The sequence below is a fragment of the Capsicum annuum genome, chromosome 12, assembly GCF_002878395.1.
Source record: "Capsicum annuum cultivar UCD-10X-F1 chromosome 12, UCD10Xv1.1, whole genome shotgun sequence".
Classification (NCBI taxonomy): Eukaryota; Viridiplantae; Streptophyta; class Magnoliopsida; order Solanales; family Solanaceae; genus Capsicum; species Capsicum annuum.
Genome location: NC_061122.1, coordinates 141,307,239 through 141,332,084, shown reverse-complemented (window position 1 = coordinate 141,332,084; position 24,846 = coordinate 141,307,239). Strand labels below are relative to the sequence as shown.

The following is a 24,846-nucleotide window of genomic DNA, read 5'->3' as shown; positions in this document are numbered from 1 at the left end:
TCACGTCAAGGATGTTTTTTCGGTGCAGCCTGATCTGTGGGAGCTGCTTGTGATGAGTCTTCATTTGTTGGATCTGAATATGATGTAGAATTAATTGATCAAGATAACTATGATGAATCCTGATTTGCCAGACCCAGATGTGATGTACAGTGAACTAATCGAGATGGTTGTGATGATTCCCAACCAACTGGAGATTGATGTGATGTCAAGTGAACTAACCGAGATTGTTGTGATTTAGGACAAACTGTCGGACCCGAATATGGCGTTTCCTAATCCATAGCATTTGGATGGGATGCTGAGTAAATTGGTCAATATGGTTGAGGTGCATGCTAAATTAGCGGAGGCAGATTTGTTGGCAGACAAGCTGATTCAGTACCTTTGATATAGGTACCAGCAAATCTTATTTTTGCTTTTTCGGCATGCGCTTGAACCTTGGCATATCTGCAATATATTGAAAAATATCCATATTTTAGTTACAATTATAAAACAAGTGTTATTCATGAAACTGTCAGAATTTTTCTGTACAGGATAATTCTAAAAAATTTTCTGAACTATCTATGATCATTATTAAAAAATCAGATTAGTTTCACCAGCAATTGAGAGGTAATTTTCCAATGGCAATACCATTTCTGCACCACCCTTGTAGTAAAACTTAAGTTCTGGCAATGACACAATTTTGTGCCCGGAAAAATTAAAACATGGCCTTAGACCTGTTAATGTTTCAATACTTTCCGTTCTTGGACAAGTCAAGTGTTTCAAAAAGAGAAAGACCACCTGTAGAGCCTGAACCATAAATAATAATATAAGGTGGACACACATGTTTACAGTTAATGCGGGACTCACAGTTTTGACAATGCAATTTTGGATTAGTTCTACAATGTCACCATCCAAATTTCAGATTCAAACAACTAAGAACTCGTGAAGAAGACAATGATTCAGGAATAAATATAGGAATGCTATGTCTTATTTTATTTCCATAAAATGCATGTTCCAGAGAAATAGAGTCCAGCTTGGTTTTGTGTGTGTGTGTCAGTGAGGGTTAACAAAAGCTAGATAGAAGGACGACAACCCTTAAACAAGCGGCTACTGCAGGAAAAATTACTACAGAGTCTCAATTCTACCTCTCTATATTTCACAGTTATTGACATACTCCTAAAGTTACAAACTGTTCTGACATGATTAAGATTACAAGTTTTAGTAGTAAAACTATAGGTGTCTTATCTTCTTTATTGATGAATATTGCATTACCATAAATATTACTCAACATCACTAGCAATGGAGGTAATGAAAGTACAAAACTAAGTGTGCTTGATCGACAATGAATGAGAATGAAGTGGCAGGAAAAATAGGTCAATCAATAAGAGATGAGTTATTCTAGTAGACAAAATGATCAACTGATGAATTATTTTCATCAATCATCTGAGGCTCAACAGCTTCATGGTCTGATCAATGTAAATGATCGGAGTCTTAATGAGCTTGTGAATCAGGTAATTAAGCCAGACCCTTGTTTAAAGAATAATTGGGGTGATTTTGGAACCACTGGTACTAATGGTTTTGGTTATGTACCAATTGGGGTTGGACATGGAGGAATGTCACACCCAAGTGAAATGAATTATGTTATTTCAAGAACTACAAGCTGCCCAATTACCGTAGTGGATAATATTGTTTCTGTTGTTAAACCAAAAGAGACTATGTTGAGTTCTAATAGAAAAAAAGTGAGTTTCTAGAAAAAGGAAAGTAAATAAGAATCAACATCTCAAGGTATGTTCACACAAATCAACATGGTATTGAAGAGATAGGTGGTGAGAGAGCATAGTGAGATACGATAATACAAAAGGAGCATAAATAACAGTAATAATAGTAAGGAAAATTTTGATACTACAAAGGAGAAGTCTAAAAGTACCGACGATAAAAAGCCTGACTATATTGACGTTTCATATCCAACATTTGTGTAATACCCCGCATATTTCTAAGCTAGGAAGTGAATAAGTATTCCTAAGTTTGAAATCTCCTATCCTGTGATTCATACTTGAGTACATGACTTACAATGAATATCCTAGTGATATGATAGCTTATGATGCATTAAGGAAGTTCATATGAGTCACTTAAGGTAATACAAGCTAAGAGTTTTTGAATTCATAAAGTTTTAGTGTTCGATTTTTCAAAGGTCATCTTTGAACGAGTATAACTCTTTCTGATTTAAACCGACCAAATTGTAGAGAATCGATTTATTTTTCCAACGATACCAATTTCGTCTTAATCCAACACCCGAGCAAAAAGTAATGCCCATTTTCATGAGAGACAGTAAGCATAGGTGATTCGTTAGGCGCCGCCTAACCCAAGCATAGGCGATTGGTTAGGTGCCGCCCAATCCAAGCATAGTCGATCACTTGGGCGCCGCCTAAGTAAATTCTAGGTGTCAAAAACACTCTGTCTTGAGTTATTTTAAAGGTAATTAAGTCTTTAAATACTCCTTACACGTCACTAAACTTAACTCTACAAAATATATATCTTCTAAACATACTGCAACCCTATTTTAATCTCAAAGCTCATCATCCAAGAGCACTAAAGGAGAAAAAAAACTAGGGTTGCATAATTAAGCTTGAAGATCCAATTTCAAGGAAATTCCTCTGTCAATCATCAAGAATCTTCCTTCTATGGTATACGTAGTGTTAATCCATAGATTCCTTTCATCTGTAGAGTTCAAGAATCAATCTTTAAAATACAAAAGATTGGTTGATTGTGGTGATATGATCATACCCATGTTAATGCTTGTTTGTTTTCCTCTTTTTCATTATAAAGTATGATTTTTATATTATTGGGTGTTGATGATCATTTTGTTGATATTGGGTGATTCCCAAGATGAAATCTTTATATGTTTTTGTGAATTCATAATATCATATGAGTTGGAAACATGTAAATTTGGTTGTTCATGATGTATAATTTAGTGAATTCACCTATGCTTAAGATGTATATGTAAGGTGTTTGATAAAATGCCTCAGGAACTAGAAATCATGTAATATAGCTAAATTATGACTAAGTGAAGGATTCATGATATGCCCTTACATTCCAGTGACTTCTATGTTGTTAATGTGCCTTGTAAATGTTGTTGGAATACTCATGAACTATTGTTATGAGATTATGCTATGTTTACTTGCAAATCCTACTTTTGAACAAGATGTATGATAACCATGCAATCAACATGAACTTCTATGCTATTAGTATGTGTTGCCAATATGATTATACAACGAACATGATATTAAGATTGTGCAAGTGATTCCATGTGATATGAAATCCTTTCCATGCAATACATTGTTGATAACCATGCTTAGTATGAGATCCCTACTTATGATATTATAAATTATGGACTCTACTCTTATGATCAAGTCAGTCATGTGTGTCAGTTTCCTTCTATCTAGTCCTGGGGTTACTTGTACCTGAAAACTATAGTTGTGTGCCTAGATCCACGTCATGTTTCACGATATCCGAACTCAAGCTATGATTCCATAGATTTCAGTTAGTCCTGACTCAGGAAAACCTCATAATCTTAGTCAGTTTTCAGATATTAGTAACATTCCTCCAGTCAAAAGAATTCAGTAAGATCAAGTCATGTACAGTCAGTTATTCATGTCCATCCCCTCCAGATGGGAGTAGAGGTTAGCACCGAGTGAACCCAAGGATGGGAACTCACTCGCCAGTTAAGGGTGTGATTCTTAGTAGCAATCCTTGAGTTCCAAAACTATGTAGCCAACGTAGGTTGAGACATCTTAATCCATCAGCTTAGGGTTAATGAAGTGGCTTAACCCGTTAGTTTAGGGTTCCCACCATTCTCATTGAGTACCCGCCAGATAAGGGTAACTCACAGCTGTCCTTACTAGTGGCGCGGTATTGATAGCCCTCCAGTCAGGGTAGAGATTGGACCCCAGATTAGTCATAACAGCATACATGGGGCATGTCGGTTAAACACTACTTCCCACAGTTCCAGTATTAGTCTCAGTAAAAGAATTCAAATAGTTCTTCAAATTTTAGTATATACATGACTATCAGATACAGTCATCCATGTTATCAGTTTCAGTATCAGTCATGACAGTTATCAGTAAACCATCTATTAGCTTACAGGTTGTGCTCTCATGTATTCACGGTCCCAGTTTCTATATATGTGTGTTTGCACTCCGACGTTCATATTAGTCAGTCAGTGTTATTCATGCATGAAACCCTTTATGTTCATCCTACCTTCCTGTATACTCAGTACTCCAGTTGTACTGATGCATTTACGCTATGGTGGTTTATTTTCATGTTACACCATAGGTTCCGAGACACGAGCTCCAGCCCAGCAGTAGCGGTAGTATTTCAATCGCAGAGACACAGTGAGTCCTCATTGATTCAAGGATAATATGATTTGATTAATTTATTTATTTCTTCAGTTTAGTCTTACGGAGTTAGTTGGAGACATGGTCCTTCAACTCCTTATTCAGATAGTTTAGAGGCTTTCAGATTTACGTTTAGATTTAGTTGTTTTGGGTATTTTAGCCCACATGATTTTATTTAGTTGAACCTTATGGCCTTACAGTTCCATGTATTCCGCATTATTATACTATGATTTGCAGTATACAGGTACAGATATCAGTCTTCGATTAACTTGTGATCCTTCGGGGTCATGAGCACCGTGTACCATTCTAGTTCAGCAAATCGGGGTGTTACAAACTTGGTATCAAAGCCTAAGGTTCAATAGAGTCCTAGGAAGTCTGAAAGCCGCATCTAGTAGAGTCTTGTACATAGGTGTGTTGCACACCATATTTATGTGCAGGAGGCTATAAGATGCTTTAGCAACAGTCCCCTTTCTTCATTATTCATGTCATGCTAGTGAGCATAATCACAAGTTAAACTCTCAGTCTAATCCATTCTTCTCTTATTTCAGACCATGGCCCCAAAGAGAAGAAACTAGCTAGCTTCTCATCCAGAAGATCCTTTGGGCGAACATGTTTCCCATGTGGAGTTTAGAGCCACATTTACCATAGTTGCTCAGTCCATGGCTGCACCGAATGAACAGCCACCAGTCATTCCGGCCAATCCAGTGGCTACTCCCAAAGAAGCTAGGGTTCAGGACTTTACCCGGATAAACCATCCATCTTTCCATGGGTCTAAGTCTGATGAGGACCCTCAGGAGTTCATTGACCAAGTCCAGAAGGTCATTGATATCATGGGTGTTACTTCTATTGAGAGTGATGAGTTAGCCGCCTACCAGTTATATGATATTGCTTATGATTGGTACAAACAGTGGAAGTCTGAGAGGTTAGATGATTCAGGCCCTATCGAGTGGGAGGAATTTGTCACAGCCTTCCTAAACAGATTCTTTCCCCAAGAAAAAGATGCACATGGGTCTAGCAAAGCATATACATGAATATGGAAAATCTATAACGTACCAGTAACAACATTAGGAGAATTTTCCTGATCCTGCCAGGTGCATCTTTTTTTTTGTTACTCCATACATAGCAGGCAATTTCAGAATCAGTCCCGAAGTCCTAGCAGAGCCCTTCTCAGTCTCTACCCCAGTGGGTAAAACTATCATAGCTAGGTGGGTTTACAGGAACTGTTCGGTTATCATATCTCAGAAATCCACATCAACAGATTTAGTGAGTTAGAGATGACTGATTTTGATGTCATTCTCGGCATGGATTGGCTTTATTCCTGCCATTCCATAGTCGAATGCAGAAACAGGATAGTTCAATTTTAGTTCCCGAATGAGCTCGTCCTAGAGTGGAAGGGTAGCATTTTAGCATTCAGGGGTCAACTTGTTTTCTACCTTCGGGCAAGGAAAATGATTTCTAAGGGATGTGTGTATCATATCGTGCATGTTAAAGATTGTAGTTCTGAACATCCCAGCCTCGAAATAGTCCCTATTTTTAATGAATACTCAAATACCTTTTCGGAAGATCTTCCAAGCATTCCTCCCGAAAGGGAAATAGACTTCGGCATAGACCTTCTTCCGAATACTCAACCTATTTCTATTCCACCATATAGAATGGCACTAATAGAACTCAAGGAACTGAATGATTAGTTGAAGGATCTCTTAGATAAGGGATTCATCAGACCCCGCATTTCCCCATGGTGTGTGCCAGTATTATTCGTGCGCAAGAAAGACTGTTCTCTCAGGATATGTATTGATTATTGTCAACTCAACAAGGTCACGGTCAAGAATAGATATCTTATTCCCAGGATTGATGATCTATTCGACCAACATCAGGGTGCCAGTTACATCTCCAGGATAGACCTCAGATCAGGCTATCATCAGCTAGGAGTTAGAGAATGTGACATTCCGAAGACAACTTTCCATACACGGTATGGTCACTTTAAATTTTTAGTCATGTCATATGGTCTTACCAATGCCTCTGCAACTTTTATGGATTTGATGAACCGTGTGTTCAAGAAGTACTTGGACATGTTTTTCATAGTCTTTATAGATGATATTCTGGTCTATTCTCGCACAGAGCGTGATCATGCAGACCATCTTAGGATTGTTCTTCAAACTCTCAGGGATCACCAATTATTCGCTAAGTTCAAAAAGTGCAAATTTTGGATAAGATCAGTAGCATTCCTTGGCCATATTTTTTCCGGTGATGGCTTTAGAGTAGATACTCAGAAAACCGAGGCAGTAAGAAACTGGCCCAGACTCGTATCTCCATCAGATATTAGGAGTTTCTTAGGTTTGGCTGGCTATTACAGACAGTTTGTTGAGGAATTTTCTTCTATTGCATCTCCCATGTCCAGATTGACCCAGAAGAAGAGTAAGTTTCTGTTGTCAGATTCATGCGAGAAGAGCTTTCAAAAGTTGAAGACTCGACTCACCTCCACTTCAGTTCTGGCTATCCCAGATGGTTTAGACGGTTTTGTAGTTTATTGTGATACATCCAGAGTGGGTTTAGGTTGTGTCCTCATGCAGCATGGTAAGGTCATAGCCTATGCCTCCAGACAGTTAAAGCCACATGAGAAGAATTATCCTACTCATGATCTTGAGTTAGCAGCGGTAGTTTTTGACTTGAAGATTTGGAACTATTATATCTATGGAGTTTATGTAGATGTCTTCATACACCATAAAAACCTCCAGTATGTGTTTTCCCAAAAAGATCTCAATCTTCGCCAGAGAAAGTGGTTAGAGCTCTTGAAGGATTACAACATGAGTGTTCTTTACCATCCGGGCAAGGCCAATGTTGTGGTCGATGATCTCAGTCGACTCTCCATGGGTAGTATTTGTCACATTAAGGATAGTAAGATAACAATGGCTCAGGAGATCCATCAGCTTGCCAGACAAGGCATTCACTTAGTCGATTCTTCAGAGGGTGGTGTATGTATTCATAATAGTTCAGAGTCATCTCTAGTTTCCGAGGTGAAAGAGAAACAAAATAGGTATCCTAGCCTTGTCAAGCTCAAAGAGTCAGTTCAGAATCAGAAAGTCAAGGTTTTCTCCCAAAGGGGAGATGGTGTTCTTCGTTGTCAGGGTCGTCTATGTGTTCCAAGTGTAGATGAATTGAGGCAGCGAACACTTGCAAAAATGTATGGTGCGTGATACTCTATTTATCCAGGGGCCACTAAGATGTACCGCGACATACGGGAGATCTATTGGTGGAGTGGGATGAAGAGAGATATTGCAGAGTTTGTGGCTAAGTGCTCTACATGTTAGCAGGTTAAGATAGAGCATCAGAAACATAGTGGTTCCATTCAAGAGTTCACCATTCCTACTTGAAAGTGGGAAGAAGTTAATATTGAATTCATGATGGGTTTGCCTAGAACTCGTCATCAACATGATTCAGTCTGGGTCATTATAGATAGAATGACCAAGTCAGCTCATTTCCATCCTGTTCGTACTTCTTATTCCGCCAAGGATTATGCCAAACTCTATATCAAGGAGTTATTCAGATTACACGGTGTTCTACTATCTATCATCTCAGACAGAGGTACCCAGTTCACTTCTCACTATTGGAAAGCATTCCAAAAGGGTCTCGGTACCCAAGCCCATCTCAGCACAACATTTTATCCTCAGATAGATGGTATAGCAGAGAGTACCATTTAGACTCTTGAAGATATTCTAAGGGTTTGTGCAATTGACTTTAAGGGAATTTGGGACGACCACTTTCTTTTGATTGAGTTTGCATACAACAATAGCTATCATTCTAGTATTCAGATGGCTCCATTCGAAACGCTCTATGGTAGAAGATGTAGATCTTCAATTGGGTGGTTCGAAGTTAGTGAGGCCTCAATCATAGGTCCTGACTTAGTATTCGACGCCTTAGAGAAAGTTCAGTTGATCAAAGAGAGACTCTGGGCTGCTCAGAGCCGATAGAAGTCCTATGCAGATATTCATAGAAAGGATCTCGAGTTTGTGGTCAATGACTATGTCTATCTTAAGATCTCTCCCATGAAAGAAGTGAAGAGGTTCGGCAAGAAAGGGAAACTCAGTCCCCGGTATGTCGGTCCCTTCAGAATTCTATGTCACTTTGGCAAGGTAGCTTATGAGCTTGAGTTGCCTTCAGATCTAGCCTCAGTCCATCCAGTCTTCCATGTCTCTTTTCTAAAAAAGTGCATAGGTGGCCCAACAGTTGTTGTCCCTATTTAGATCATCGATATTAAGAACAACCTCTCTTATGAAGAGATTCCAGTCAAAATCATAGATTATCAGACTCATAGATTGAGGAACAAAGAAGTCCCTCTAGTCAAGGTTGTTTGCCAAAATCAGTCTCATAAGGGAGCTACTTCAGAAGAAGAAGCAGATATGCATACCAAGTATCCTCACCCCTTTCCCGCTGATTCAGATCAAGCTCAAGGTAACAGTTCTCCTTAAGCTTCTTAAGGTTCACATTCATGTTTCCAGTATAAACTTGGTACCTATTAACCATTTCATACTCAGTCATGCATTCATGTATCAGTTATCCATGCATCTGATATGCACGAGTTCAGTATGTTTAGTATGTCAGTCATGAGATCAACTTTCAGTTCTTCATGTTTAGTTCGGGTTCTATTGTCTTGTATCTCTTCTCAGTAAATTCTCATTCGAGGACGAATGTTCCCAAGGGGCAGATATTGTAATACCCCGCATGTTTCTAAGCTAGGAAGTGAATAAGTATTCCTATATATGAAATCTCCTATCCTATGATTCATACTTGAGTACATGACTTACAATGAATATCCTAGTGATAGGATAGCTTATGATGCATTAAGCATGTTCATATGAGTCACTTAAGGTAATACAAGCTAAGAGTTTTTGAATCCATCAAGTTTTAGTGTTCGATTTTGCAAGGGTCATTTTTGAATGACTATAACTCGATTTTAATGTGGTACTTTGGATGATTTAGACCCACCAAATTGTAGATAATCGAATCAGCTTAACAACGATGCCAATTTTGCCTTAATCCAATACCCGAGCAAAAAGTTATTCCCATTTTCGTGAGAGATAGTAAGCATAGGCGATTGGTTAGGCGCCGCCTAACCCAAGCATAGGCGATTGGTTAGGTGCCGCCCAACCCAAGCATAGGCGATCACTTGGGCTCTACCTAAGTGAATTCTCGGTGTCAAAAACACTCCGTCTTGAGTTATTTTAAAGGTAATTAAGTCTTTAAATACTCCTTACACGTCACTAACCTTAACCCTACAAAATATATATCTTCTAAACATACTGCAACCATATTTTCATCTCAAAGCTCATCATCCAAGAGTACTAAAGGAGAAAAAAAACTAGGGTTGCATAATTAAGCTTGAAGATCCGATTTCAAGGAAATTCCTCTGTCAATCATCAAGAATCTTCCTTCTATGGTATGGGTAGTGTTCATCCATGGATTCCTTTCATCTGTGGAGTTCAAGAATCAATCTTTAAAATACAAAAGCTTGGTTAATTGTGGTGATATGATCATACCCATGTTTATGCTTGTTTGTTTTCCTCTTTTTCATTATAAAGTATGATTTCTATATTTTTTGGTGTTGATGATCATGTTGTTGATATTAGGTGATTCCCAAGATGAAATCTTTATATGTTTTTGTGAATTCATGATATCATATGAGTTGAAAACATGTAAATTTGGTTGTTCATGATGTATAATTTGATGAATTCACCTATGCTTAAGATGTGCATGTAAGGTGTTTGATAAAATGCCTAAGGAATTAAAAATCATGTAATATAGCTAAATTGTGACTAAGTGAAGGATTCATGATATGCCCTTACGTTCCAATGACTTCTATGTTGTTAATGTGCCTTGTAAATGTTGTTGGAATACTTATGAACTATTTTTATGAGATTATGCTATGTTTACTTGGAAATCCCACTTTTGAACAAGATGTATGATAACCATGCAATCCACATGAACTTCCATGCTATTAGTATGTATTGCCAATATGATTATGCAACGAACATGATATTAAGATTGTACAAGTACTTCCACGTGATATGAAATCCTTTCCATGCAATACATTGTTGATAACCATGCTTAATATGAGATCCCTACTTATGATATTATAAATTATGGACTCTACTCTTATGATCAAGTCAGTCATGTGTGTCAGTTTCCTTCCATCGAGTCCTGGGGGTACTTGTACCTGAAAACTATAGCTGTGTGCCTAGATCCACATCATGTTTCACGATATCTGAACTAAAGCTATGATTCCATAGACTTTAGTCAGTCATGTGACTCAGGAAAACCTTACGATCTTAGTCAGTTGTCAGATATCAGTAACATTCCACCAATTAATAAAATTCAGTATGATTAAGTCATGCACAGTCAGTTATTTATGTCCAGTCCCTCCAGATGGGAGTAGAGGTTAGCACCGAGTGAACCCAAGGATGGGAACTCACCCGCCAGTTCAGGGTGTGATTCTTAGTAGCAATCCTTGTGTTCCAGAACTACATAGCCAACGTAGATTGAGTCATCTTAACCAGTTAGCTTAGGGTTAATGAGGTGGCTTAACCCATCAGTTTAGGGTTCCCACCATTCTCATTGAGTACCCGCTAGATAAAGGTCACTTACAGCTGTCCTTACCAGTAGAGCGGTATTGAAACCCCTCCAGTCGGGGCAGAGATTGAATCCCAGCTTAGCCATAACAACATACATAGGGCATGTTGGTTAAACACTACTTCCCACAGTTTTTGTATTAGTCTCAATAAAAGAACTCAGATAGTTCTTCAGATTTCAGTATATACAGGACTGTCAAATACAGTCATCCATGTTATCAGTTTTAGTATCAGTCATGACATTTATCATTAAATCATGTATTAGCTTACAGGTCATGCTATCACATATTCACTGTCCCAGTTTCTATATATGTGTGTTTGAACTCCTACGTTCATATTAGTCAATCAGTGTTGTTCATGCATAAAACCCTTTATGTTCAGCCTACCTTCCTCGTATATTTAGTACTCTAGTTGTACTGACGCATTTGCGCTATGGTTCTTTCTTTTCATGTTACACCATAGGTTCCGAGATGCGAGCTCCAATCCAGTAGTAACGGTAGCATTCCAGTCGCAGAGACACAGTGAGTCCTCATTGATTCGAGGACAATATGATTTGATTTATTTATTTATTTCTTTAGTTCAGTATTATGGATTTAGTTGGAGACATGTTCCTTCAACTCCTTATTCAGACAGTTTAGAGGCTTTCTGATTTACTTTCAGATTTACGTTCAGACAGTTTGAGACATGTTCCTTCAACTCCTTATAGTTCCATGTATTCTGCATTATTATATTATGATTCGCAGTATATAGGTATAGATATCAGTCATGGGTTAGCTTGTGGTCTCTCGGGGTCATGAGCACCGTGTAGCATTCCAGTTCAGCAAATCGGGGTGTTATAATTTATTTCATCCTCAAACTTCATGAATTATTACTAGTTTGATCACGTTTTCTAGAGGCACATATATACCAATTGTATGGTTATTGATTTTCCAGTTCCTTTGATCTCTATTATTATAACCATCCTTATCATAATAATTATCTTTCTAATAGTTCTAATCATGGTTTCCTAGGGAGTTGGCTTGGAAACATCTATCTAATTAGTAAGATAATTAGCCTACTCTTTAGAGTTTAACTAGTTGCTTTACCTTATAAACCTATAGTGCTCACCTTTTCAGTTCCACTTGCTAACAAATGTTTCATAAGCAAGTCTATCTGTGTTTTCATATCATCCATGTCTTCGTCATACTCTACATTTCTTTTACAATGTTCAACATAAATAACCACTAAGCAAGTATCACTTGCAACCTCTGAGTCTCTAGTATTCCAAGCCTTGTTGGTTTTAGTAAACCTGTATAAGATCATAATGTCATATGCATAATTTTGGGACATAAAGGATCCCCAATGGCATTATTAGATATTAACTTAATTATCAAGTTCTAGGACCTATCAAAGGTATCCATTAGATGTTCATCCATTAACTTAAGGTAGGGATACTGTTTTAGCTTCTTCATAAAATAAAACATGTTTCATGTAATGCTTCTCCAAGAAATTACCAAATAACAGTAACAACAGTAAGGAAAATTCTGATACTACAAAGGAGAAGTCCAAAATTACTGAAGATAAAAAGCCCGACTATATTCATGTCAAAGCCCATCGGGGTCAAGCCACTGATAGCCATAATTTAGCTGAAAGAGTGAGTTAAATATTTGGTCAAAGTGTTTTCACTATATTTAATTAATAGTTTACTCCAGTGAACAACTTAACCAGCAAGTTAATTCATATTTTTCGAAGGTAAGAAGGGAAAAAATCAGTGAGCGGATGGGATTTCTGCACGATTTCGTACCAGGATATAACAAGATCACAGGGAAAGTAGGAATGCTAGATGAAATAATCAACTATGTCCAGTCTTTCCAAAGACAAGTAGAGGTAAAAAAACCAAGCAACAATTGTCTGGGATAGCTTTTGTGCATGTTGATTAAGCAGATTGCCACAAAGAAAACTAGATAATAAAGTCACAATCCACAACTATTTTGTAGAAGGCAAGACTAACGATAATTTTACTATTTTTAGAAAGCAATAAAAATCAAAATTTTCATTAGAACATCATATATAGTTACAAATTTGTTGTTTTTCCTATCCACAGTATCTTTCATGTCGGATAAAATCAAGTATGGCTTGCACCAATAAATGTTTGAATAAAGCAACCATTAATTGTTTGTATAAAGATAGATAGGAAGAAATGGTTGAAAGCCTTCAAAGAACAAAACTTTACAAACACACAACCGTTCCAGCAGAAGCAGAAAATAAATGAACAAAACAAGAGAAACTAATAATTTAAAAGAACATAGGATTAAGAACAGGATAAGTAAAAGAACTAAAGTACCTTAATGTAACTTCTTCTCCAGGGAGATAATTAAGTAGCACGATGAACGCCAGTCCAAATCTTCTTTGACCTATAGACAAGGATATGATTACCATTACAACACGTCTTTTATTTTTCAATAGGTGCCAACCAATACTGATATACAACACACAGACCAGTGAAACTGAACCTCAGAATTAAACTCTATGATAGGGTCGGAGGCAATCAGGAATAACGACATCAAACACAATCGCTTTAACAACCAGCATCTACCACAGAGAGGGATAACTTAAAGATGATAGGTAATTTAACACATTTCATCCTTTAAGGCTGTTTGAACATGAAAAATAACTCAATATAGTTAAAAAGTAAATTCATTACAATGCTAGCTACAAGCAATAACTATGAAAAATAGATAAACAATTTCATTGATGACTGGGATAGAACAAAACTCAATATGATGCTTCAATATACAGATCATTATCCACACGATCACTAGTATGAATCAATTTAGAAAAGTTGACACAATTAAACTTCCAAGCATCTATTTTAAACCCTCTATTCTGAGTAGTGTCATCTTACTGACATTTGAAAAGAACAACCCTAAATTTTCCAAAATAATTAAGTTCAACAATGTCTTCCAACTTTCCATAATATGGTAGGTCTGCTTGTGATGCATGTCTGTCTGTACTAGATGCAACACAAGAAGTGTTAGAGACAAGAAAAACACCACTATTTTGAGTTTTTAATCCTTGTTCTCTAGATAAAGTTCGAAATTTGAATCCACTAATGTTATAAGCACTAAATTTCCTCGCATCTCTAGCTGGACCTTATGCTAAGAACTTCATCTCATCAGAGATAGTATCTGCTATATCCGAATTCATAATCTAAATATATAGGACATTTATATTAGAAATTTAAATTGATAAAAAAACCATATGAAAATAAATATTTTAATGTCATTTACTCACTCTTAGGAAACCAATCAAGGAACTCTTTACTAACTCTTCTCTCTACCTCTATTGCTAAAAGTCTATGGCTTCTTGTACTTCTTTTGATGTAATCTCTAAATTCACTATAAAGGCCCCATAAGTAGAAATTTTAATCAAATTAATCAAAAATTATATTATAAATCAAATCAATATAAATTTCTTACTCAATAAATGGCATGTGTTTTCTGCCAAATGAGTCAGTGGTTCCGTTATGAAGCCTCCAACATGCTTACCTCATTTTGGCTTGGTTCATCATTTACATGTTTAGTTCGACTTAACCTTGAATCAATTTCCTCAAAATAACGAGCATAAAGAGTAAGAGCTTCTTCAACTATGTAACTTTCAGCTTTGGAACCTTTTGGTTGTGATTTTTTCCCTACAAGGGACTTAAAATGTCCTAACAATCTATATCCAAAACATTAATATGTAAGAAGAAGTATTTACACGAAAGTATTATTATAAAATCAACTAAAATTATTTTGAATAAGGAATATTTTACCTTTCAACAAAATACATCCAACGATAATGTACCGGGCCTCCTTTTTTTACCTCATCAACTAGATGAATAGTTAGATGAATCATTACAGTAAAAAATGAAGAAGGAAAAAAATCTCTAAATGGGAAAGAGTTTTCAAAATTCAATTCTGTAGCTTGTTTAAGTCTATAGGACTTAAAATTTTCAAACAAAGCTACCTAAAAAAGGAAGAAAACTCAACCAAAGTTACAACAACATTTCTTGGAAGCACATTGCGAATTGCAATAGGTAATAACAACTGCATAAGAATGTGACAATCATGGCTTTTTAATCCAAAAGATCTTTATGATCCAGATCAATCTGACGAGATATATTACTTGAATAACCATCCAATACTGAGATATTCTTTAAAGTCTTGAGGAAGGCCACTTTCTTGTTCTTTGGAATTACAAATGCAGCAAGTTTACACTCATCATTCTTATCAACCCAAAGATCATGTCTTATACCCATATCTTGTAGACATATTCATGCCTTAACATGATCCTTTGACTTTTCTTTGTCATTTAACAAAGTGAATATAACATTGTCAAAAACATTCTTTTCAATATGCATCGGATCTAAATTATAGGGCAACGGGGTTAAACTCCCGATATGAAAGATGAAAGAATATGATTTTCTTCTTCCATTGTTGAGTTCCATCTTCCCCAACATTTTTTTCCTTTTTCTTTTCTGCAACTCTAATTGTCTTCCAAATGTGACATTGATATCTTTCACCTGCTGCAAAATTTTTGACCTAGATAACTTATTTAGCGGGGTCCTCTCTTCCACATTTCCATCAAAATGATGTCTCATCAGTCTAAATTTATGATTTCTTGACAAAAATTAACGGTGGACAATAAAATACCACTTTCTATTATGATGAAGTCAACAAGGTTCTGCATCAAAATTACAAGAAGGACATCCAAGCCCAATATGCGTGTTCCAACCCGATAAGATATCAAGTCCAAGAAAATCACTAACTGTCCACATAAGAGCTGCTCGCATTTTAAACATGTCATTCTTTGATGAATCAAAAGTATCTGCACCTTTACTCCATAACTCATTCAACTCCTTAATAAGTGGTTGTAGATATAAATCTATGTTATTCCCTACTGTACGTGGACCTGGAATGATCATTGAGAGGATAAAATTTGATTGCTTCATACACAACCAAGGAGGAAGATTCTATGGAAACAAAATCACTGGCCAAATGCTATAGTTAGTACTCATTATTCCAAAAGGATTGAAACTATCAGTAGCTAGTCCTAATCTAACATTTTGAGGATCAGAAGCAAATTTAGGATAATTTGTATCAAGCCTTTTCCATGCTTCACCATCTCGAGGGTGCCTTAAGATCCCATCTTTGTTATCATCCTCTGCATGCCATCTCATATGCTCTGCAATTTTGAGCACATAAACAATCTTTGTAATCTTGGTTTTAATGGAAAGTAGCACAAAACTTTAACAGGCTTCTTTTGCTTCTTCTTTTGTTTCTTACTTGTACTAGGAACATGATTAAGATCGCTATCCTTCTCGGGCTTCCATCTAGAACTATGACAATGCTTACATTATTCTGCATTAATATCATCTTTGCAATACAACATGTAATCATTTGGACAAGCATTTATCTTGATATAATCAAGACACAACTTGTTAATGGTTTTCTTATTCTCATAAAAAGATATAGGGATCATTGCAAATTCAAATGCATCCCTGAGTAGATCTAGCACCATAGTTATTCCCATATCACTTAACCCAGACAAGCACTTTATGTGATAAAACTTCAATAAAAATTCCAACTTTGAGTACTTGGATCCTTCATACAAATCCTCACTTCCCTCTTTAAGCAATTCAAAATAATCTTTGTTATTTGAATCAGACAAATCATGCAAAGTTTCTTGTTCTCCCGCTACTTGTGATGGACCTGTATTCACACTCTCATGCCTTAAACCTCCGAATGCTTTATTAATCAACAAGTCAATAGGATTTACAAAAGTTAGCGCATCTTGAATGACTTCTATGTTTCTAGAATTAGGCAAAACATTTAATTCCCCATGCATAACCCAAGTGACGTAATGTTTAGGGAAATCCTTGTCCATCAAATGGTGAAATACCATATTTCTTGTTTGCCACTTTTTAAAACCACAAAAAGGACCTGGACACTTTATTTATCTCCTATATCTCCATTGGTTAATGCAAAATGTAGAAACTTATTCAAACCAAGTAAATACTCTGGTGTATTTCTTGGCATTCCAATCCAAGATCTATCCAATGAAGAATTTGATGAATATGTTAAATATCACCTATAAGATTTCATGAAGAAGAAAAGTGAACGTAATAGGAAATAAATAAATAATTGAACCCTAACAGAGAACATACATAACAACATATCTTATGAAAAGTCACTCTATCAGATAACTGTGATGTGCGGGTTAACTTTTGCAGTCATGTAACTTTTGTAGGAAATAGGACAGTCATGTAACACCAAGTAAAAAGAACTCATTCAAGATCTGCAATGATAAGTTTTGAATGTTCACGCAGATAGTGGAAAACTGATCTTCAATTACAACTAATTGGGTCTGAGTGAAGAAGAGTGAGAAAAGTGTAGAAAAGAAGGAACTAAGCATCACTAAAAAAACCTAGCTAAAGAAGCAACTCAGCATCATTATAAAAAGAACGACAAGAAAGCTATTTCATACACCAATACTCCATTACTCAAGTTCATCAAGTTTTATCTCCAATCGCTCACCTGTTGAAAGATTCTTAACATTGGCCATGCCCTTTTGCCATTTAGCCTTCCCGACCAAAATTAATCTGTGTGCGTTTATATGTGTTGCTCGCTTGAACACCCTTGAAAAGTAATGGAAAAAATAAAAATATGAGCTTTAAAGTAAAACAACAAAGATATAACGAAGATGCAAGCAGCTACATGAACAAAAAAATACTGAATCTATAAGATCGTAATGTACCACTTAAGTGGCTTGTTCTCCAAAACCAAATCAACGCTTTTCCCTTTTCCCTGAGAATGGTGGAAACTACAGATACTGCTCCTTGAGGTGCCTTATCCAGTGAGCAGAAAATGTTCTCTATTTAGAGGTTAATTTCTGATACAAATCCCTTATCCTTGAGCAACTGAGTATTCCTCACCAGAGAAAGCACAAACAAATACCATTAGACCTAAATCTTACAACAGAAAACATATATATGAGACAAACAAGCTAGAAAATGTTTGTTCCCGCAACATAATGGTTCTCAAATTAAAATTATGCAATATAGGTATAAAATATTACTGCATCACTTTTATCCAAAATAAAAGGAGGAAGAAATTATGCATGCAATTAGTCACGATGGACAATCAAACTAAGAAATAGCAAGATATGTTCCCTTAATGCAATTACAATTTCATAAGATGAAATTGCTTTATCAGAAGCTAGATTTCTTGAAATTCCCCAATTTTTATGAAGAATATTCAATTCCCCCTATAGCTTTTCCCAATTTCTATAACCCCAACCCAACCCCTTCAAATATGACACCGAATTTCCTGATTTCAGCAACCAAGTTTTTGCAATTCCCTAATTTTTATGAAGAACATTCAATATGATTATTCATTAACTGTCATAATTATGGAAATGTACAAAGATTTGTAGCAAAAGAATAATTAATACCTTTCTAGTTGGTCTTTCCACTCATTTGCTTACAGCTCCATTAATTTAATTTGATGACTACTTATGGTTTCAGGATAATGGGTCGACTTATAGGGAAATGGTGGTCGAGTTAGAGGGAAATGTTGGTTGACTTCGAGGGAAATGGTGTTTGATTTAGAGGGAAATAGTGGTCGACTGAGAGTGAAAGCTTCAATTTGAGAGCTGCCAAAACATTTGGTAAGGTGATTGAAAGGGTAAATAAATGGTTTAGCGCTATTTTTTTTATCATAGCGGGGGTTTAAAACCTCCGCAAATTTATATATTTTTTATTTGAGTCTATTTGTTATTTTAGCAGGGATTTAAAACTCCCACAATTAATAGCGGGGTTCAAAAACCTCCGCAACTTTACAAATTTTAGCGGAGGTTTTTTAACCATCGCATTTCATATAATTTTACGGAGAATAAGATAACCCCCAAAAAAAAACCCCGCAAATTGATGCGTTTTTTGTAGTGTCGCCTACCTATAACAAATACCAAACACACAGGATCCTGGAAATAAAGGTTTTACCCAAGCTCTAATACTCCCTGCCAAAAACTCAACACAATGGTTGAACCACTCATTCTCAACTATCTAAACCAATCTTGTATTCTAGTGTGAACCAATGATCGAAATCTATCCTAACATTTAAGACAACATCAAAAGAGCCAGGATTCCAAACATGAGCAAAAAATTCAAAACTAAGGGAAAACATCCAACTAACCCTCACTATACATGATCCGATATATTCTTACTAGATCCTACTAGACCTAAAATCAAAATATCACTAAAAATCAAAATCACAATAGAGGATAAACCATAAGCTATAATCATAAACTATAATCTCCATATCTGCTGGAGGAAATGAATCATCAAAGCATACCCAAGAAATTGCCAAGGTTGTAAACGTTACTACTGATAACTAAAATTCTAGCACCTATGAGATATGCAATCTTTGCTGGAAATGGATAAACCTAATACTCCATCTAACAAATGAATAGTCAATTTACCATTTTCATAAGCAGTCATAGGAAAAATCACCTATCTCTATCTCCATTAACTCCACTAGAATAAGAAATATATCATGGAAAGAATGGAGCACCCAACTCCACACCAATACAAAGATCAAAATATCACAAGGAGACAAACCCAAAAAATGTGAAAGGCACGTCCAATACCTCTCGACATTAACATAAAGACAATAACGTGGTGATGTACTAGCCAAATCAGATGAACATATATCAAACTAGACAATATTGAAAATAGGTTATATAGAGAAGGATAGCCAATGCAAAAATCTTATAAAACCATTAAGAAGGTCCTTAAATCATAAACTCAAAAATGGGCGATATAGCTAAATTGCCAACTCTAGAACCATAATAGAACCAAGGAAGGACAAACTAACATCACTTTATAACCCACTCAACAATCATTCTAGGATCACCAATAACAGAGAAAAATAACCAACCTCACCATGCTACAGAGCAAAACCATCCAAATGAGCTAGCCACCAATACCAACAAAAAAGAATCATGAGAAAAGAAATTCTAACTAGGTAATGCTAGCTTTATCATCTATCAAGAAAAGATCGATCCATATCAAACAATGATATTAATAATAACATAAATAGAAATGCTAGTGTAAAGAGTAGGTGGTACAATAAATGAAAATCACTAGCAAATACCACTCTTAGACAAGCCAATATGCAAAGGTAAATGCGACTCGAACCCAAATACTACACCCCTAAGGAACTATATACCAAGGCACATAACAATTAATATAAACCTACAAAAGCATAAAATTATCTATAGGTATGTAAAATCCAATATGCTAAAATAAAAAAGTAAAGGCAAGAAATAAAAGGTGCTCAAATCAGGGTAGAATATGAACTCCCGAGCTTAATGTTCCCGAGGGATTATTAATTTTAATAGGTCCAAAATCAAATTAAGTTATTGAATTATCAAATGAGGTTCTAACTGCACTTCCTAAAATCAAAGGTGCCACAACGTTATGAAGCTAATCTAGATGAGATGAATGATAAGTATTCCTAGGTCGAGGACACTCTCTGGACTAGTCACCAATTTCTCTATAGTGTAGCAAACATTTGTAAATTTAACCTAGTGAGAAACACAAGCTAACGCCAAATGGTTGACCAAGTAACAATAAAGACATTACTTAAATCCTTCTCGTAATCATAACATCCTATAGAAACCCATAGTCTAGCAAGAAATATATGCTAATTGTATCTAAACAACAAACTTGTATCATCAACACTCTCTAAACCAATGTCCAATATCACCATAACCATGACAAACTCCTTAAATAATCTGAGGTAGTGCACTTATAGATCTAGAATGACACCATAACCTATAGATCCCTAAAAAATACGCCACAAGGTATGATAAAAACTCTTTTTTCTATGACTACAAGGACTAATCTTAGAGAAACCTATAACCTGAGATGCTATTTGTGAGGAACTAACAGGTTACAAATGAAGTTTTTCTTCATCAAAAGGATCCTCACTTCTGAGTGAAATACTTACAGCACTATACTGATAACATGGCCTCCTACCACAACCTTCCATAAGTCTCAATACATACACCCTCTAAGGCCTTCACATGATAAACAACATAATGAAAAAAAAACAACTACTATCAACAACCTCCATTTTTTAGACTTTTCCTAATGTTGTACTTGTGTTTGTGTGACTTAACTCTAGAATATCACCTTGGAACCTGTTCTTTTATTCTCCTTACTTATAAATTTAGATGATTGACTTGTTTCTAAAGGCTTAGCTGCGTTAAGTAACATCATAACCTTAGATTTTGGATTGTGACATATAATGCCCGGGTAAAGCTGATTGCACCAATTATAGAAGGAATAGTAAATGCACCTAGATTTGATTTCTTCTAGACTATTGATTGTAAAGCAATCACACAACAATAATGGAAATTGTTCATTGTTTCAAAGCTCACCATCCCATTTTTATGACTATGTCCTTTATCTTGAATAATAAACTCAACTTGAATCTCATCTATACTAATATTTTTATATATCATTTAATAATTATCCACTAAAGTTTCCACCTATGTATTAATCATTTGTTGTTGTTCAAGTAGAACTTTATGACTACTCAAGGTTATAGCTAAACTACTCAGATTAATTTTTTAATTAATGACTATACCATTCCTATTTGATATTCATGAAGCTTGATGGAAGTGGAATAAGAATCCAATAGGTGACTCATTGAAGACAACTCAATCTTCATTTTATCAATACCCACTTTAGTGGATTCCACCATCTTTCCCATTATTGATTCCATTAAAATGTTCCCCAAATCATGATTAGCATTATCATGACTACGTAGTGTACACATAACCAATTTATGTCATTTTTGTTTTTCCAATTCCCTTGCTCACAATTTCTATAACCTATTTTTTTCATAATAGTTATCTTATTGATAGTTCTAACCGTAGTTTTCTTGGACATGGGCTAGAAAACTCCCTGGTTACTTAAATAATTCACCGTTTTATAGAATCAAACTCAATTTCTCTACTATACGAATTGACTGACTATAACTTCTCAATGTCACTAGCTTATAGGTTCTTTGTTAGAAAATATCTACAAGATTTCATCTATGCCATAACTTGATCACTCAAATCTTATCTTTGATGTTGTTTGGCTGACATAGATGCTGCATATACGTTGCTTGCTACCTTAAAATACATAATCTACCAAGATTGTTAGGTTACCAAGTATCATAATTGTATTTATGAAATTCTGTGACATAAAAGCACCTCTAACTATATTTTAAACCATTACCCAAGTGATAGTTTTAAACACCAATAAAATATCTCTATCAAAAGCTTATTGGTCAATTTATGGTTAGGACATTAGGTCTGTTTCTTCTTAAGCATAAGTTAGGTCTTATGTAATGCCTCATTCAGTAGCTTCTTGAAGTTGCTAATCTCATGCCTCAACTATAACATCCTGGGAAGAAGAAAAATCTATCTCGGAAAGCTCCTTTCAACCACATAAAATTTGTTATAGAATCAGGTGCCAGCCTAATTAACATAAAGTCGCCTCCCTAAACTCAGATATCGGGAGCAAAATCAGTCGAATCAAATTTAGCCTAACTCTTGGATAATCAAAAACTTGTGTATGTTAATAAAGTTAACCAAATTCATTTTTGGATCATCACCAAGAAACCCTCTAAATAAACCCTTATAGTTTGCATCTTAACCATTATGTTAATGATATTAAACTTTTTCCTTAGAGATAGAGGTTGTAGGACAATGGCTCCAAAAGAACTAACCCTATCTAGATCATTATCTTCATCATCATTAAGAGGAAATTTTCTATGGGTTGTTGGCGACCTCAACCTCTTTGTCACTAACTATTGTAAGCAAGAGCAATATTGCCAACACGTTGCCCATCAATAGAATCACCCAAATCCTAATTATTATTAGTTGGTACATTATCAGGTACATCAAATTTTTCTTCTTCCTATTGTTGTGTATTCATATTTCTTCTCAAAGTATTTTTCTACTTAGGATCACAGGATAATAATAGTTCACTCAAGCATCAAGTACTTTGAATGCACAACTAGTAACCTACAAATATAAAAAAAATAATAAAACAAAAATAAGGAAATAGGAATATAAGTAAAATAAACACAGTAACTTAATCTATAATTGTATTCCACGAAAATTGTGCAAAAATTGATATGCCCAAATTAAAACTACTTTAATAAGAGTAAATGGCCATTTTTAAATATGTAACCCAACAAAGTTTGCCATCAAATCTCATAGGAAAAATGATGGTATTTAAGTGATAGTTAGTCGATAATTTCCACGAAATGAGGGGTTTTTATAAGTGACATGTGAATTTAAATTCGGTTTATTTTAAGTGTTGAACAATAAATTCATAAATTTTATTAATAAAGAGACAAACTAGGTTTGAGTTCACCGTAGCTTCTTATCAATTCCAAGTCAAGTTAATGGGGAAATTATATTGATAACAATAACTACAAACTAAACAAACTCAAATATTCACCTAAATATTTCCAATCTGAATAGGTGATTTTCTCTTTTAACTCTTGGAAATATAAAGTGATGAAAGTAATAATTCATATTTAGCCTCAAGTGAATAATCTCGTTTGAGCAATGTTCGTTAGACGAATGTTATAAACTCTAAATCCTCATTGTTAAATCCATTTCCTAATTGTAAGTACTTTTTTAAAGAAATAAAATCTAAGGTATGAGCAAAATAATTAACAATTCAATTATATATATTAATAGAATTCAAACCAATATTAAACCTTGAACTATTATTAAACTAAAGATTTCACAACCCTAGTTATGGATTTTTTAGCAATTCATGATGATGAAGATGATTAAATCAATATAATTAACATTTGAAAAATTAATCTTACTAAGATAGAGTTCAAGATATTATTTTTGATAAAGGCACAAAATAGAATTTTAAAACCATCAATCATTTCTCCAAAAATAAATTAAAATGTGAAAAAATATTCTAAGTGCCAAAATATACCAATTCAGCACCTTAATTATGTACTTATAGGTTCTAGAAAAATGGGAAATAAAATTTAAAATTTTAATTTCTACATTAAAGGTGACACCTCATTCTATGTATCATCATGAGGATGATAGATCACCAGCATAAGTCGTTGAATGGCTTCAATATGGCATTTATTCCACTTCAGCTTGACAATTCGGGTGACAAGTCCACCTAGCTTCCTTATTGACATGGATTCTGCTTAGGCATAGTAGTTTTGGTGTAAAGGCTCATTAAGGCTCTAACAACTTATTATTTGAGTCGTCACCTTACTTTATTTTCTCATTCATTGTGTTTAAGCAGTACAGTTGTAGTGACAGCTTATCATGACCCTAATGGCTAGTTTAGCTAAGCCGTCATGAAAAATATTTATCATATTTTCACTCTTTTTATTCTTAGCTCAATTTTCTATTATTTAAACACATAAAAATATCAAAACTAACAATAGTTTCTTAAAAACTCATGATTATCCTCTATTAATTGCATGAAATATGTTGTTATTAGTTGACATGTTACTTATATTGAAGAAGATAAAAGTCTCAAATTGGATGGTTGGATGAAGTTCAAGTGAGTAACTAAGGCACAAACATTCTCAAGGACTCTATGAATAAAATAGGTTTATTCAAGAGAAGCTCATATCAAATGACAGAAGACTAAAAGAGTATGCAAACAATAAGGTGAGAGATGTAATGTTTGAAAATAAGAAGAAGGTACTCCTAAAAGTGTCCCCCATGAAGGGTGTGATGTATTTTGGTAAGAAGGGCATGTTGAGTTTCAGATATATTAG

General features: G+C 35.2%; 1 pseudogene; it reads left to right on the top strand.

Moving 5' to 3' along the window:
• The first annotated feature begins 1,232 nt into the window (after positions 1 to 1,232).
• On the top strand, positions 1,233 to 12,940 carry LOC124889671 (annotated as a pseudogene).
• The last annotated feature ends 11,906 nt before the right edge of the window (positions 12,941 to 24,846 follow it).